This window comes from Salvia splendens, chromosome 15, assembly GCF_004379255.2.
Source record: "Salvia splendens isolate huo1 chromosome 15, SspV2, whole genome shotgun sequence".
NCBI lineage: Eukaryota > Viridiplantae > Streptophyta > Magnoliopsida > Lamiales > Lamiaceae > Salvia > Salvia splendens.
Genome location: NC_056046.1, coordinates 15,536,796 through 15,550,984, shown reverse-complemented (window position 1 = coordinate 15,550,984; position 14,189 = coordinate 15,536,796). Strand labels below are relative to the sequence as shown.

The 14,189-nt window shown below is 34.1% G+C and overlaps 1 non-coding gene and 1 pseudogene across 1 annotated transcript; both read right to left on the bottom strand.

Moving 5' to 3' along the window:
- Nucleotides 1-150: 150 nt before the first annotated feature.
- On the bottom strand, nt 151-3,143 carry LOC121766753 (annotated as a pseudogene).
- TRNAI-AAU lies at nt 2,292-2,365 on the bottom strand. Its single transcript has one exon. It is a non-coding gene; the product is annotated as a tRNA-Ile (tRNA).
- Nucleotides 3,144-14,189: the final 11,046 nt, after the last annotated feature.

The window sequence follows — 14,189 nt, the reverse complement described above, 5'->3', positions numbered from 1 at the left end:
AAAAACTCAAATGTCACTTCCTTTTCTTCCACCTATATCTCAACCTCATCATATACGCTATCAACAAGAAATTGAACTTAATGATATACATATCTATCTACAAAATCAAGAGAGAATTAGTGAAGTGCGTGTGAAAGAGAAGTGTAAACATCTATCTATACAAGAGTGTAACTTGACACCAAAACTTGCGCTGGTGATGCCGGCTGAATATACACGAACTCCATGGTCTTCCCTGCGCCAAAAACCTCCATCCATTTTGGGAAAAAGTAATCGTCACCGGATTTCGTGAGACCCCAAAGAGGCCCATGTATATTCAATATACGAAGCTTCAAATTCTTTAATTTCTTAGAAGATCTGTTGCTCACTATAGCTGAGTATCGATAGAAATTCTTACCTTCTGCAATCCATGAATTCGTCACCTTCTGCTCAACAAAAATCAACCCTGCAATTTGAAACAAGTATATGTTTGAACAACTAAAAAAGCTCAATCATGTACTACATGTAAATGCCTCGTAATGGTGTATACCTTGGCCTCGATTAGCTGGTTTGGATTCTTCGTCTCTGGCAGCTCGACCGAAAGCAGCTGATTGTAGCCGTTGTGACCAGCGTGTAAGCGCGCCAACAAGAGGGGCAGTGTTGTAGGTGGCCGGTTCGGTTTGCTCATAGTTGTCTCTCTGGTCGACAAAGTTGTCATAAGCATCGGGGCCGCCTACAACAGCTCCAGTGAGAATGTTAGGATCACTGGCCTTTCTGCTAAACCAAGAAGCATAGCCTCCCCTGCAGCTGACAAATGAAGGATCCACTCTGTGGGATACAATGGAAGAAGCTCTATGGTGCACTTGTTGAGGGTAGTTCTTCCCATCCCCCACCATGTAGCTCGTTGCTCGGGGGTTGTCTCCAAGAATGTAGTCCACCTAACCAAACCAAATGTATATGGCTCAATAAATCCGCTATAATCAAACACTAGATATGCAATTCAAAAGAGTCAGTCTGTCTCACCTGAGATTTAGCCAAGGCAAGAAGTTGGGATGGAGAGACGGGGCCGTTAGGGCAAGCGAGGGAGGTGGAAGCAGAGGCTAGATAATCGGAGTAGACAGACATGAGAAAGGACGCAGGGGTAACAAACTGCATATTGTTCCATCGTTGCCGGAAAATGAGGCCGCCGGGAGTTCGCCGAGCACATGAAAAACTCAGCCTGGTGTTTGTATCTTTTAAATATTTCTTTGTGCTTACCACCTTTCCCGGCCATTAGGAACTGCACAAAACACCATTTACTTGATTTTAAGTCCTTGTATAGTAAAATAAAGTAAAATAGGAGAATGGAATAGTCGTAGATAGGTACCTTGGCAACGAGGGTTTGAACTACAGCATATTTAACATCCCAACCAAATTCAGTGACGGACCATCCAGTGCATCGCCGTTGTACCCTAGGTAATCCAAGTAGTACTCATTGTTTGTTGCCTCGTACCCTAGGAATGAACTTACCGCGTATCCACTGACAGATCGGTAGTACTTCTGCGCTACGGTGATGCTGCTATCATATTTGCCCCTCTATACTTGTCCGCAAATTCAAATACCTGAAAATTAATCAAACATTTAATTATTTTTTATCATCTTATAAATATTTTTTTTGTTTTACAAAGACAATGCATAAATCATCTTATAATTACAAACCAAATTTCATATTGATAAGATATTTTCATTAATACGCACGCTCACGCCCAAGATTCTGTGTCTATAGAAAAATACTCCATTATAAACTGACATAGTACTAGTTTTCAATAGTACTATCATGCAGTCTTGCCTAAAAAAGAGTAGCATCACAGAGTCTGCCTGATTTCCCATTTTTAATTATTTTATCCTTTCGTTGCCCGCGAAGGCCAATTTGAATGAAAATAGTATTAATATACATATTTAAAGTAGTAAAAAATAGACTAAAATTAAGGAAAATAAGACACTCCATATTTCATGGCTAATTCATGTTAAAAACAAATATAGACCTGACGAGAATGTTGAAGAAGCTGCGCGGAGTAGGAGGAGTTGTAGGAGCGGAAAGACAATGGAAGCGGCAGCAAGGTCGGATCCCGGGTGGTCGGCGTCAATCTAGTAGGCAGCTCTTGAGGTGCTCATGTCTCTGCAATAGTGGTCTGTGTTTCCATCTCCAACCTACACAATTAACATTACTTCAGAACATTCATCATATTTCCCCTTCATCACCTAATTCCTTTACAAATGCTAATAATTAATTTTATGAACTCACTAAAATAAAATCACCATAAAAACAAAATAAATGGCCCATGCAGGTTTCGAACCTGCGACCTTCGCGTTATTAGCACGACGCTCTAACCAACTGAGCTAATAGGCCACTTGTTTTAAATCATCAAATAAACGCATGTAGTATTTGATATGCATGTACAAGAAAATTTATTCTCTTAGTAATACTACTATTATTTAAATTTTTGAAAATTGGGTAAAAGGAATTATTATTCCAAACTCTTACCTCTCCATAGAGCACATAAGGTTGGGGATGAGCTTTGATGAAATAATCAGTCCCCCACTTAACTGCGTTGACGGCCGCCGTATTCGATAATGCTCCAGCTCAGCATAGTAACCGTGAAAGCCATCGGCAGTCCAAATTTCACATTATCTCCGGCATCATAGTACCGTCCGACAAGATCCACCTGCACTAATACAACAATATCAATCCTAATTCTCTTCAAAATCGTTGCAAAATTTAACGGCGCACTTACCCCGCTGACTGTGCCGTCGCTGAGGCCGGAATCGCCGCGCCATTGAACTCTCTGGTTGTCGGGCAAGTTAGTGTTTGTAAATAGTAGTAGTTGGCAAAAATGAATACAATTTGGAGAATGAGAAGTGATGTATGTGCATATATATAGTGGAGAGAGGAGTTGGAGGGAATGGTGGTGGAATACAACTAAAGGAATACAAATTTAGGTAGAGATCAACGAGTTTTTACAAGAATAAAAAGGATATAATTATTTATAAATTATTCAACTTTGACTAAATTCAGATTTTAGACCAACTTTCAATTAATCATGTATAATTTCAGTTAAAAATAATGATAATTTAGTAGGTTACGTCCGGTTAATTTGGTTACCTCGAATTCTCGGCGTCCATGTCATTATAAAAAAAAAGGCAAATTGTCCGTAAAGTTATTAACTTTTAAAGTATTTTGATTTTTCCCGTAAACTTTAAATATTGCATGAAAAGTCATGAACTTTACCGGACTGTGTAAATATCTATCCGACCCACACGATAGATTTCCGACACAAATTTATCCTATACTTGGCAGGCCGGAGGTGTGACTTCGCAACTCCACTAATTCTGATTGTTTCGCTTCTATCATTGCAATCTCTGACCCCGAACGTATCACAAACATACAAGCAGCACAAATGAAAACATACAAATCGAATTTAACATACAAATCGACATAAACATACAAATCGACATAAACATACAAATCGAATTCAGCATAAAAGTAGCATTAATTCCACAATTCGAATTGAACTCTAAATTTGTCATTTGCCAAGTCACGCCTCCGGTGCACCACGTATGATAAATTTGTGCTGAAATCTATCGGATCGGGTCGGGTCGGCTGGGAAATTTACTCAGTCCGATAAAAGTTCATGACTTTTTATGTAACATTTAAAGTTAACGGGAAAAACCAAATTATTTTAAAAATTCATGACTTTACATGCAATTTGAAAAAAAAAGGTTTGAATCTAACTCAAAATAGTAAAATTACATGAAATGAAACTCAAAGTACAATAGTTGTTTGATTATTTAATGGGAAATGGGCAGAGATATGCATGTGTATTTGTATGGGCGTATTTGCTAGGAAAGATCGGCGTCGGATCTTCCACGTTTGAATTGAGGTGGCAAATATATGTGCATGTGTGTGTGTTTCTATATTACTTAGGTACATACATATTACTATATTGATTTGTGTTCAACTATAATGTGGGGAATAAATTAATCAACATATTTTTATATTGTCTTTATGCAAGTTGTCGATTTGTGTAAGTTTTTAAAATTACGAATAATATGTTCGAATTGTCGGTCGAATCTTCGCTTGTTTCTGATTGAAATTGAAATTTTGACTTTTATCTTAGTGTGATAATTCCATACTACTTATATAAGCAAGTTTAGCAAGGTAACTAATTAGTTTGATGAAGTTGCCAAAAGTAGTAATTAGTGGGAGAAGTCAAATTCTAAATGATGCCACCCCAATTTTTGGCCTTTTCCCAAAACATTTGGCTGACATTTAATTTTTTTTATATTAGATTTTAAAAATCAAAATTTTATATTGAATTTTCCTGCGATTAATTTGAAAAATTCGTCTCCCAACCCATATTAGCAAAAATACATTAGGTGCATTGCAAATTTGCACGCACCAAATTAGGTAGTTTAGAATAATACCCTTGAATTTATTTTAGACGAGAATTCGGTAATATCTTTGTTATATTTTCATTAGCCTTGAGTTAGATGAAATGCCACAAAACCATTGAAAATTATTGTATGGTCGAATTTCGACTGACCATAAAATTTAGGCGAGTTGACATTGATTTTTGATTGTTTATTTTGGTGTTGGGTTGGGGATCGGTTGAATAAAAATTGACCCAAATACCAGATAAAACTATGAATTTTGTTCGACACTCAACAAATAAAAATTTAATTATTTTATTATTTTTAAAAATAGAAATGCGTCATCTTATTTGGGACAAACTAAAAAAAAGTGTACCATCTTAGTCGGGATTGAGTGAATATAAATTTCCCAACTCAATTACGGACTACGTTGTACTCATGGGCTTCAGACGCCATTAATTACTTTTTGAGTCTTAGAGGCCTCATTGCTCGGTTGCTCCGATTATATAATAAGAGTTGAAACTAAATTGGAGCCCACTTCTATTGTAAAGAAGAAAACTTTTCGTGGGCTACATATTAATACGCTAGGCCCAAATAAAAGGAAAATGGTAAATTATCAGAAAAATTTAAAATAAATAAAATTTTCACATTTACATGTAACTCTCGACATTTGAAATAGTTTCAATATTTTTAATTTGTAACAAATACAATATCCCCATTTTTGGGCGAGTTTTGTTTTCAAATTATTCAAATACATTTATTGGGTTCTTGGTTTCATCCATCGGGCAACCGGCCAAGTGCAAGCATTACTTGAAATAATAAAAGATTGCTCAAAAACCAAAACAAAAGATCAACTATTTTTAAAAGAAAAGAAAAAAAAAGTAGGGCAAAGCATAAACAAAAGACCAACAATTCTTAAGCAACACCGAACTTGGGAACAAACACACAACTGGTAAATCAAACAAAGTAAGTAGCATGATACTAGAAAGTGAACAATAAAGATCATGGTCCAACAATAAAAGTGAGTATTGTTTCCAGCTATCTTTCTTGAAGTCTCTAAGCCGTCCACTTCCTTATCGAGCACTGATCTTGGCTATAAGGAAGTTTGAACACCAACCTTTACTCCAAGTATCAAGACGTCATATTAACCCTTTATGTTCCATTTCCCAGTCATATGCTTGGATTTGTAGTATGCTTCAGCTTCATGATATGTAGTAGCATTTCAAGAAGAATGAGGACATTTTTTTTATTAAGAAAATTCTTGAGGGGTTTTCTAAGCTATTTGGATTCAAATGTTTTAAGTTTGTGTCCGAAGTAGTAGTATTTTTGTATGGGTCCCTTTACTCCTTTTGATAGCACCTGAGGGAAAATTTGGAATTCCTTTGATTATTAGTTAGAACTTGGACCTTTTCAATTAAGTGCTGCTGCTAAATTGATGAGGTCAACTTACGTAGCAAAGTAGCAAACGTAATGCTCTAAATTTTGAAGGTCAACTTACGCAGCATTAGTAAATAGTAATGCTCCAATGTGAAGGTCAACTTACGCAGCAAATCGAAAAAGTAATGCTCCAAATTTTGAAGGTCAACTTACGTAGCAACTAGCAAAAGTAATGCTCCAAATTTTGATGTTAAAAGGTCTTCCCACTAAACTCAGTGGTGGGATCCTCTGCTGTGCACAAGTGCACCGTAGCCCATGTTGTTCCTCACAATGTAATAAAATAATATATTTTTATTTAATTTAATTTAATTTAATTTATTTGATTATTTTATTTGTTTATATGTAACATCAGGGGTGCTGCGCACAGCAGAGGATCCCCATCCCTAAACTCATGGTCTATCAAACTTTATAATTAGTTGTGAATATCTAAAACTACTAACAAATAGTACTATGTATCTACGAGTCTCATTATCCACAAATCCAGTCTTAAAGACCGAACTAGAGACCAAATTTGGGCCATCCATTTTTCTTAATCTTGTGGTTATGATTAATTTACAATTAATTTAATATTTTAATCAATAAAAACTTTTTTATTTAAATTTATTTTTTTTTAAAATTTTTTTTAAAAAAATAATTTTTTTATTCAATAAAACTTGCTGGAGTAAATAATGAACTATATACACTACATAATGAACTAAATGAACGTATGTTATGAAGTAATTTTTCGCATTCATTACATACCGAATTTACTTCAACTGAAAGATAATTATGTCATAACACATTATGAAGTAATAAACTAATGGAATGAAGTATTAAACTAACGGAATGAAGTAATAGCATGACTGAATGAAGTAATAAGTTCATTACTACTACTTGACGTTTAACACAGTTAACATTGTATTTCAATAAAAAGTCATATTTACTTCATTACTAACGTTCATTTGGTTCATTATTTATTGAATATAGTTCATTACTACCGCTTAACGTTTAACACTAAAATTTGTTGTATCATTAATGTATTTCAATAACATGTCAAAATTATTTCATAACATACTTCATTTAGTTCATTATTTAGTGAATATAGTTCATTATTTACTCTGGCAAATTTTTATTGAATAAAAAATAATTTAAAAAAATTTATTTATTGAATAAAATATTAAATTAATTATAAATTAATCCTAACCACAAGATTAAGAAAAATGGATGGCCCAAATTTGGTCTCCAGTTCGGTCTTTAAGAAAGGTTTGGACATTAATCACAACTCATGTATCTACAGTATATTAGGATATACTAATAGTTTAAGTTATACTCTTTCTGTCCTATAAAATAAATCTTCTTTTTGTTTTGGTATGTTCTATAAAAGTAGTCTTCTTATACTTTTGGTAACTTTTTTTTCTTGAATGAAGTGGACCTCATTTTCTATAACAAAACTCGAAGGCCATTTTTTTCTATCGGGAAAGTAAAATTAGTAGGAAAATGATTTCTAACAACTTTACTTTCTCGTGTTTAGAAAATATCAAAATTTTATATTTATATTTAATTTAAATATATAAGAATCCTAAAATTGGGTCAGATTCTTGAAAATTTTTACAACTATATTCTTTATTTTCAGGATTCTGATAATTACTTTCACAGTTTATTAAAAATCAAAACAAATATTGAAAATAAAGAAATTAGTATACAATTTTTGTAGATAGAACATGACCTAATCATTTTTTGTCTACTTTATCAAATATGCTCTATGTTATTCTAAAAGTCTCTCTATTTTACTAGAATGAGAGGAGTATCACTTTACCAAAAAAGAATATATAAATGAAACTAAACTTAAGAAGTGAATCCCAAATTTATAATTATGATGTTGGGTCCATCCCATTAAATTATTGCTCTACTTTTTTTTATATTATTAATTTGTGGTCCTTAGCCTTAGGCCATACGTACTATTACATCCACGGTGATCCACCCGATCATATTATTTTAAGGATTCCCAACTCCTTTCCAATTACTACTACTATTTATCATGAATTGACTTTATATGATATCTATAAATTTAGTAGGGCTCTCAATTATTAATTTACCATCATTCGGATCTAATCAATTAAGCTTCATTGCGAATTAATCAAAATAAACTAATCGTGTTAGAAATTTCCCAACTCTAATCCTAAATATTTGAATTTTAACCTTAAAGCTAGTGATGAAAATTGACTTATGCAGTTTTGTTCTTAATTATCCTTTATTTATAATACTAAATAGGTAGCATATAAAAAAAGGTAAAAGATATGAATAAACATATAGAGATATCGATCAGGCCAATTCATCGAATTTTAGATCAATATATTTGGATCATGGGCTAATTGGACTGAAAATTTATTAGATTATAAATTCAGCCTTAAATGACCTCTTTTAATTTAGTTTGTTATTTTGATATAAAGATTATCGGTTGTACTTGCATCCTAAATTTAGATTCTAGGATCATAGGATGAATATATAAATATTTTAGCAACGATCACAAGTCCCAAATTTTCAACTAGTCGGCGTCTAACTTCCACCTAGGCGAAGAGACCAAGTCAAGTGCCCTAATTAATTATAATTTTCTGAGAGTGATAGTGACTCGTGTACAAAAATTAAACTTATTTAATGAAATTAGCATCCAATTTCGGTAGGTCGGAATTTGCAAATTAAATTTGACAACTAATTAATAGTATTAATTTATTGTATCAAATAGTCAATTTCATATCAATAAATTCACAAGGGGATGCTATAATTTTGTCAACCGCTTTCTTTGAAATCGTAATGTGCGTTCAAGACATCATAACCAATACATATATCGAACTGGATTTATATGTATTAAACAATCTTTTTAGATATTGTGTTAGTTGTGACATTTAATCAATAGACATGACGATGCATGTGATGTGAATATAAGAGTTGTGACGATGCATTGTAGTATACAGTAGTGAGTATATATTTTACTTAAGAATGTATCGTCTTATATACTCATAACAAAACATATTTGCTCCATCTCATTAAATTGACCTCAAGCTTCAACCACAAATATTAAGGAATGACTAGTTTATATAAAAACTACAAACAGAAAGAATGTTTACTTTTTGTTGAGAGTTTGTTTGCCAAAAAAGTGGGAGAAAGAATTAATAAAAATATAAAATACTCTATTAGAAAGAGAGATTTAGATAAAAGAAATGGGTCATAATTTTATATGAAGTAAATAATAATTAGTACTATATTGGAGTACTTATTTTATTGAATTTTGTTTTAGGGAGTGATATATTAAAAATAAAACATTTAAATAAGATTATATTACCCGATATGGGTGGGATGAAATATGTACCCTTTGCTCAATAGTAGTGTTAGCTGTCTAACATATGCATAATTAAAACGAAAGACAAAATCGCGTTCAAACTTGCAATAGCCAATAATAGGTAACCCACACTTTTAGTTGCGGCATATTCAATTTATAAACGGCTCATACACCATATTCAACCATTTACACTAAACTTAAATTTATTTTAATGTAACTGTTACATTAAATATAATTTTACTCCAATCATTTACATGCACTAAATTCGAACTTAAAAAAATATTTTCTATATTATTCCCTCCGTCCCCAAAGAATATGAACTTAGGGTTCGGCACGAGTTTTAATGCATAATTGGTAAAGTAAAAGAGATAGAAATAGAGATAGAGATAGAGAAAGTTTTTTAAGTATTGTTAATGGAGAATAGGTCTCACCTCATTAGAGAGAAGAGAGTTTACAAAATTGAAAGTTCATACTTTTTGGGGACGGACAAAAAAAAAGTAGTGTATACTCTTTAGGGACGGAGGGAGTATGTTTTTTTTACTCACAAAATTTGAAAAACTTATAGGTTTTGTTTTAATGTAAACCTAAAGATAGGTATTTTTTTTCTCAAAAACCAAAAATGAGATTGATTTTGAAGTACTATTGGAGCTAATTACCTATCCCATTTTAAGTTTTAGTATACACTTGGAGATGGTCTTGAACCATTATATATTAATTCCTTTACTAATAAATATTATTCCAAAAATTAAAATTCCAATATTTTTGGGCCCCCAAAGAGTTGATGTTGCAAGCCACACACTATTAATATCGGTCAAGGTCGTCGACAGTAAAAATTGAAAGTACTAAAGTTGAGAATTTCCCACATAATTCACGAGAATTTCATAACTTTGTAGCTTAAAAAAGCTACGAAGCTATAAGTTCAGTTTTTCTCTTTTTATTTAATTCCTTTATTAATTTAATTATTCAAAATTAGTTTTTCTATAGTTCTTTGTATTGATTTTATCATGTGAAATAGAGAATGAAAATATGAAAAACAAAAAGGAGATAGAATTAAGTGTTTGCTTAATTTTTATGAAATTTATGAAATTGACTTTATAATTTCATCTTAGTTGGAACATTTTTTTTGTATGGAAATTATAAATGAGTGCTTGCAGATTATAGAAAGAGAATAAAGTTTTTGTCCAAATAGGAAATGACTCAACTATCTTAAGACGATCTAAAAAAGAAACATGACTCAACTACCGTGAGATGGACGAATTATACAATGAAGCATCTCCTTACTATATTTTCTGCGTCCGCCACTGATTGCACCTTATTTTTTGCGTTCATTCCCATTTAAGGTATTCGACGAGAATGACTTAGTTATAATTAGGGAGAACATTCATTTTTTGGTTTGAATTTTTTTCCAATCCAAACTGAATCTCAAATCAAAGTCTTTTGAAAATTAAAATCGAACAGAATCGAACCAGACCAAACTATACTTATAAAGATGCTAATGTAGTACTCCCTCCATCCCACTTTAAGAGTCTGTTCTACACGGGCCTTAAAAAATATAAAGAAAAGTTGGTGAAAAAAGATAGTAGAATGTGAGTCTTACTTTTATAAAGTACTATTAGTTTTATACTCTCTCCATCCTAAGGTAGTTGAGGCCTTTTTTTGACGCGAGATTTAAGAAATTGATTTGTTAAAGGCTAAAGTATGGAGAATAAAGTAATAAAGATGAAGAGAGAGATAGAGTAAAGTAAAAAAGAGAATAAATTTTTAACCAAACAAGAAAATAACTCAACTATCTTGAGACAAATTAAAAAAGAATACGACTCAAATACTTTGGAACGAGGGGAATGAAGAGCCTATTTCCAATTATGCAATATTCTAACTGAAACTTCTAAAATGGGACACCTAAAAATGGTAAACCGAGAGTCCTAAAATGGGACTGAGGAAGTAATATTTTACTATATAATTTATGTTTGAGTTATACTCATTCCATTCATAAAAATAGTAAAAAAATTAATTTGATCCATCTGTAAATATTAATCTTATACTACTATAATAAGGGGTATCTTGTTTCTGTGTTTTTTCTCTCATACAAATATTTATTTTTATTCACTTTTTCTTTCCTATTTAATCTGGTTTAATTTCCGTCTTTGGGAAAAATAATGGTAAAATGATTGCATAAATGATGGATGCGCAGTTGGACACGGTGAATGGGAAAGCAAAGGGCCGACATCTTACTAGAAGACAAAATAGACCTTTTTCAAGGTCAACACATATTAAATGCATTATTGATTTCATACAGTTGTTCTGAATAAATTGTTTTCCTTCTTACTCCATTTATATACATGTTCTTCTTAGTGTGTTATCTTACATTTTGAGAATGGACGTAATCGTTTTTCTCTTCTCTCTTTAATTGTATTTTTCATTTAACAAAAGTAGTAATGCTCTCTTTAAAGTTTTATATTAATTGAGTAGGTTATCACAAAAAGATTTCCGGCAATTCTTTTAATTCATAGCTAATTTTCGATTTTAATTTGTTATTGCTCTTCCAATCGAAAATAACAGACAATTATAAGCATATAATGTGTGAAGAACGAACCTACGGTTGTGATGATCGAAATGCAAATTAATGAAATGACAACATGCAAGGAAGAACACAAGCGAATTACGTGGTTCGGCGTAAGCCTACATCCACGGGCAGAATCTGGCGTGTTTCTTTATTGATCACTCGAGAAATTACAAACATAAGAGCACTCAAAACTCTCAAGAATTTACAAGATGGAAAACCCTCAACTCGCCCGAAAACTTCTTGCTTCGAGAGCTAAAAACGCACAGCTGAAAGATAACACTTCCTCTCTTGAATTCTCTCTCTATCACTTTTGATTTCTGTTGTTGTTGGTTCTGGAATGAATCGCAACTCCCTTAAGAAGTATCGATCAAGAAAACCGCCGAACAGCTTCCTTTGCCGAACAGCTTCCTTTGCCGAACAGCTTCCTTTTGCCGAACAGCTTCCTTTTGCCGAACAGCTTCCTTTTGCCGAACAGCTTCCTTTGCTGAAAAACGGTTATAACCGTTTCCAACGGCTAGTTCCTGTTTTGGTTCCCAACGGCTATTTCCTGACTTGATTCTTCCACCAGCTCAATCCGATCTTGATGAGCTCAAACACTAACAAATCCTCCACCTTTGAGCAATCTAAGATCCATCACTACCAGTTCCACCTTCCTTCCCATACTTACAAATTTCGGACCACCCCAACCAAATCCAAGCAATGTCGGAACTTGGATCTTGGTAGGGCTTTAGTAAGTGCATCAGCCGCATTGTGCTCGGTGCTGACCTTCTCAATCTTCACCGCACCCTTCTCAACCTCATCTCGAATGAAATGCAGCCTCACGTCTATATGTTTGCTGCGTTCATGATATGTCTGATGTTTCGAGAGACAAATCGCGCTATTGCTGTCGCACTTGATCACAACATTCTCTTGCTTCACCCCAAAATCACCAACTATACCCCTAAGCCAGAAGCTTTCCTTTACTGCCTCAGCAAGAGCTATATACTCTGCCTCCGTCGTCGATAGAGCCACCACGGATTGGAGATTAGACTTCCAGCTCACCGCGGAGCCGAACAAGGTAAATATGTACCCAGATTGTGAGCGCCTATTATCAAGGTTAGCTGCATAATCTGAATCGCAAAACCCAATAATGCTATCCTTATCTCCTTCATTCTCTGATTTGAACATTATTCCCAGATCACTACTTCCTTTGAGATACTTGAGAATCCCTTTCAAAGCCAACCAGTGCTCTCTTCCCGGACAGGACATGTATCTGCTCACCACGCTTACCGCATGAGAAATATCAGGCCTTGTGCATATCATCATATACATCACACTCCCAACTATGTTGGAATAAGGTATCTGGCTCATCTCTCTTTCTTCTTGCTGATTTCTGGGACATTGTGATTTGGACAGCTTAGTCTGTTGTGATAGTGGAACTGAGGTTGCTCTACTCTTGTCAATCTGATATTTGTGCAGTACTTTCTGAATGTAGCCTTCTTGGGACAACCACAACACCCTCTTATCTGCATTTCTGAATATATCCATTCCCAAAATCTTGCTAGCACTCCCCAGATCCTTGATTTCAAATCCCTTTTTCAATAAGGCTTTCACCCTATCTAGCTCCTGTCTATCTGGTCCAGCAAGCAAGATGTCGTCTACATATAATAGCAAATACACAGCAGGTCCCTCAGACTTTGATTTGAAGTAGACACAACTATCATATCTGGAATTTATAAATCCCATACTCTGCATATGTTCATCAAACTTGATATGCCATTGTCTACTTGCTTGCTTCAAACCGTATAGACTTTTCTTTAGTAGACAAACCTTATCTTCACTCCCATGTATCACAAATCCCTCTGGCTGATTCATGTATATAGTTTCCTCAAGCTCTCCATGAAGAAAGGCTGTCTTCACATCAAGTTGGTCCAAAAACCAACTTCTTTGAGCAACTATAGCTAGCAAAATTCTGATTGAGGCATGCTTTACCACTGGAGAAAATACTTCATTATAGTCTATTCCCTCCTCTTGTGTGAACCCCCGAGCTACAAGCCTAGCCTTGAACCTAATCTTGTTCCCAACCTCCAACTTTTTCTTGTATATCCACTTACAACTCACTGGTTTTTGTGTGGAAGGTCTCTTCACAAGCACCCATGTCTTGTTCTTGATCAGGGACTGTATTTCATCTATCATAGCCTCCATCCACTGCTTGCTCTCCTTAGAACTCATAGCTTCCTTGAAGCTTGAAGGCTCTGCATACTCTATGTTTTCTGCAACACATAGTGCATATAGCAAGTATTCTTCTTCACTGTATCTTGTAGATGGTTTAGGGATTCTTCTGACCCTATCTCTGGCTAGAACATAGTCACCCAAATCCTGCTGCTCTTCTTCAGGGTTCAAGACATCAGCATCTGCTTCTTCTTGTTCACTATGATTTCCCATCTGCTGTTCAGGCTCAGCAATTCTATCTGCTCCAGAAACCTCCACCTGAACTGATTCCTCAGC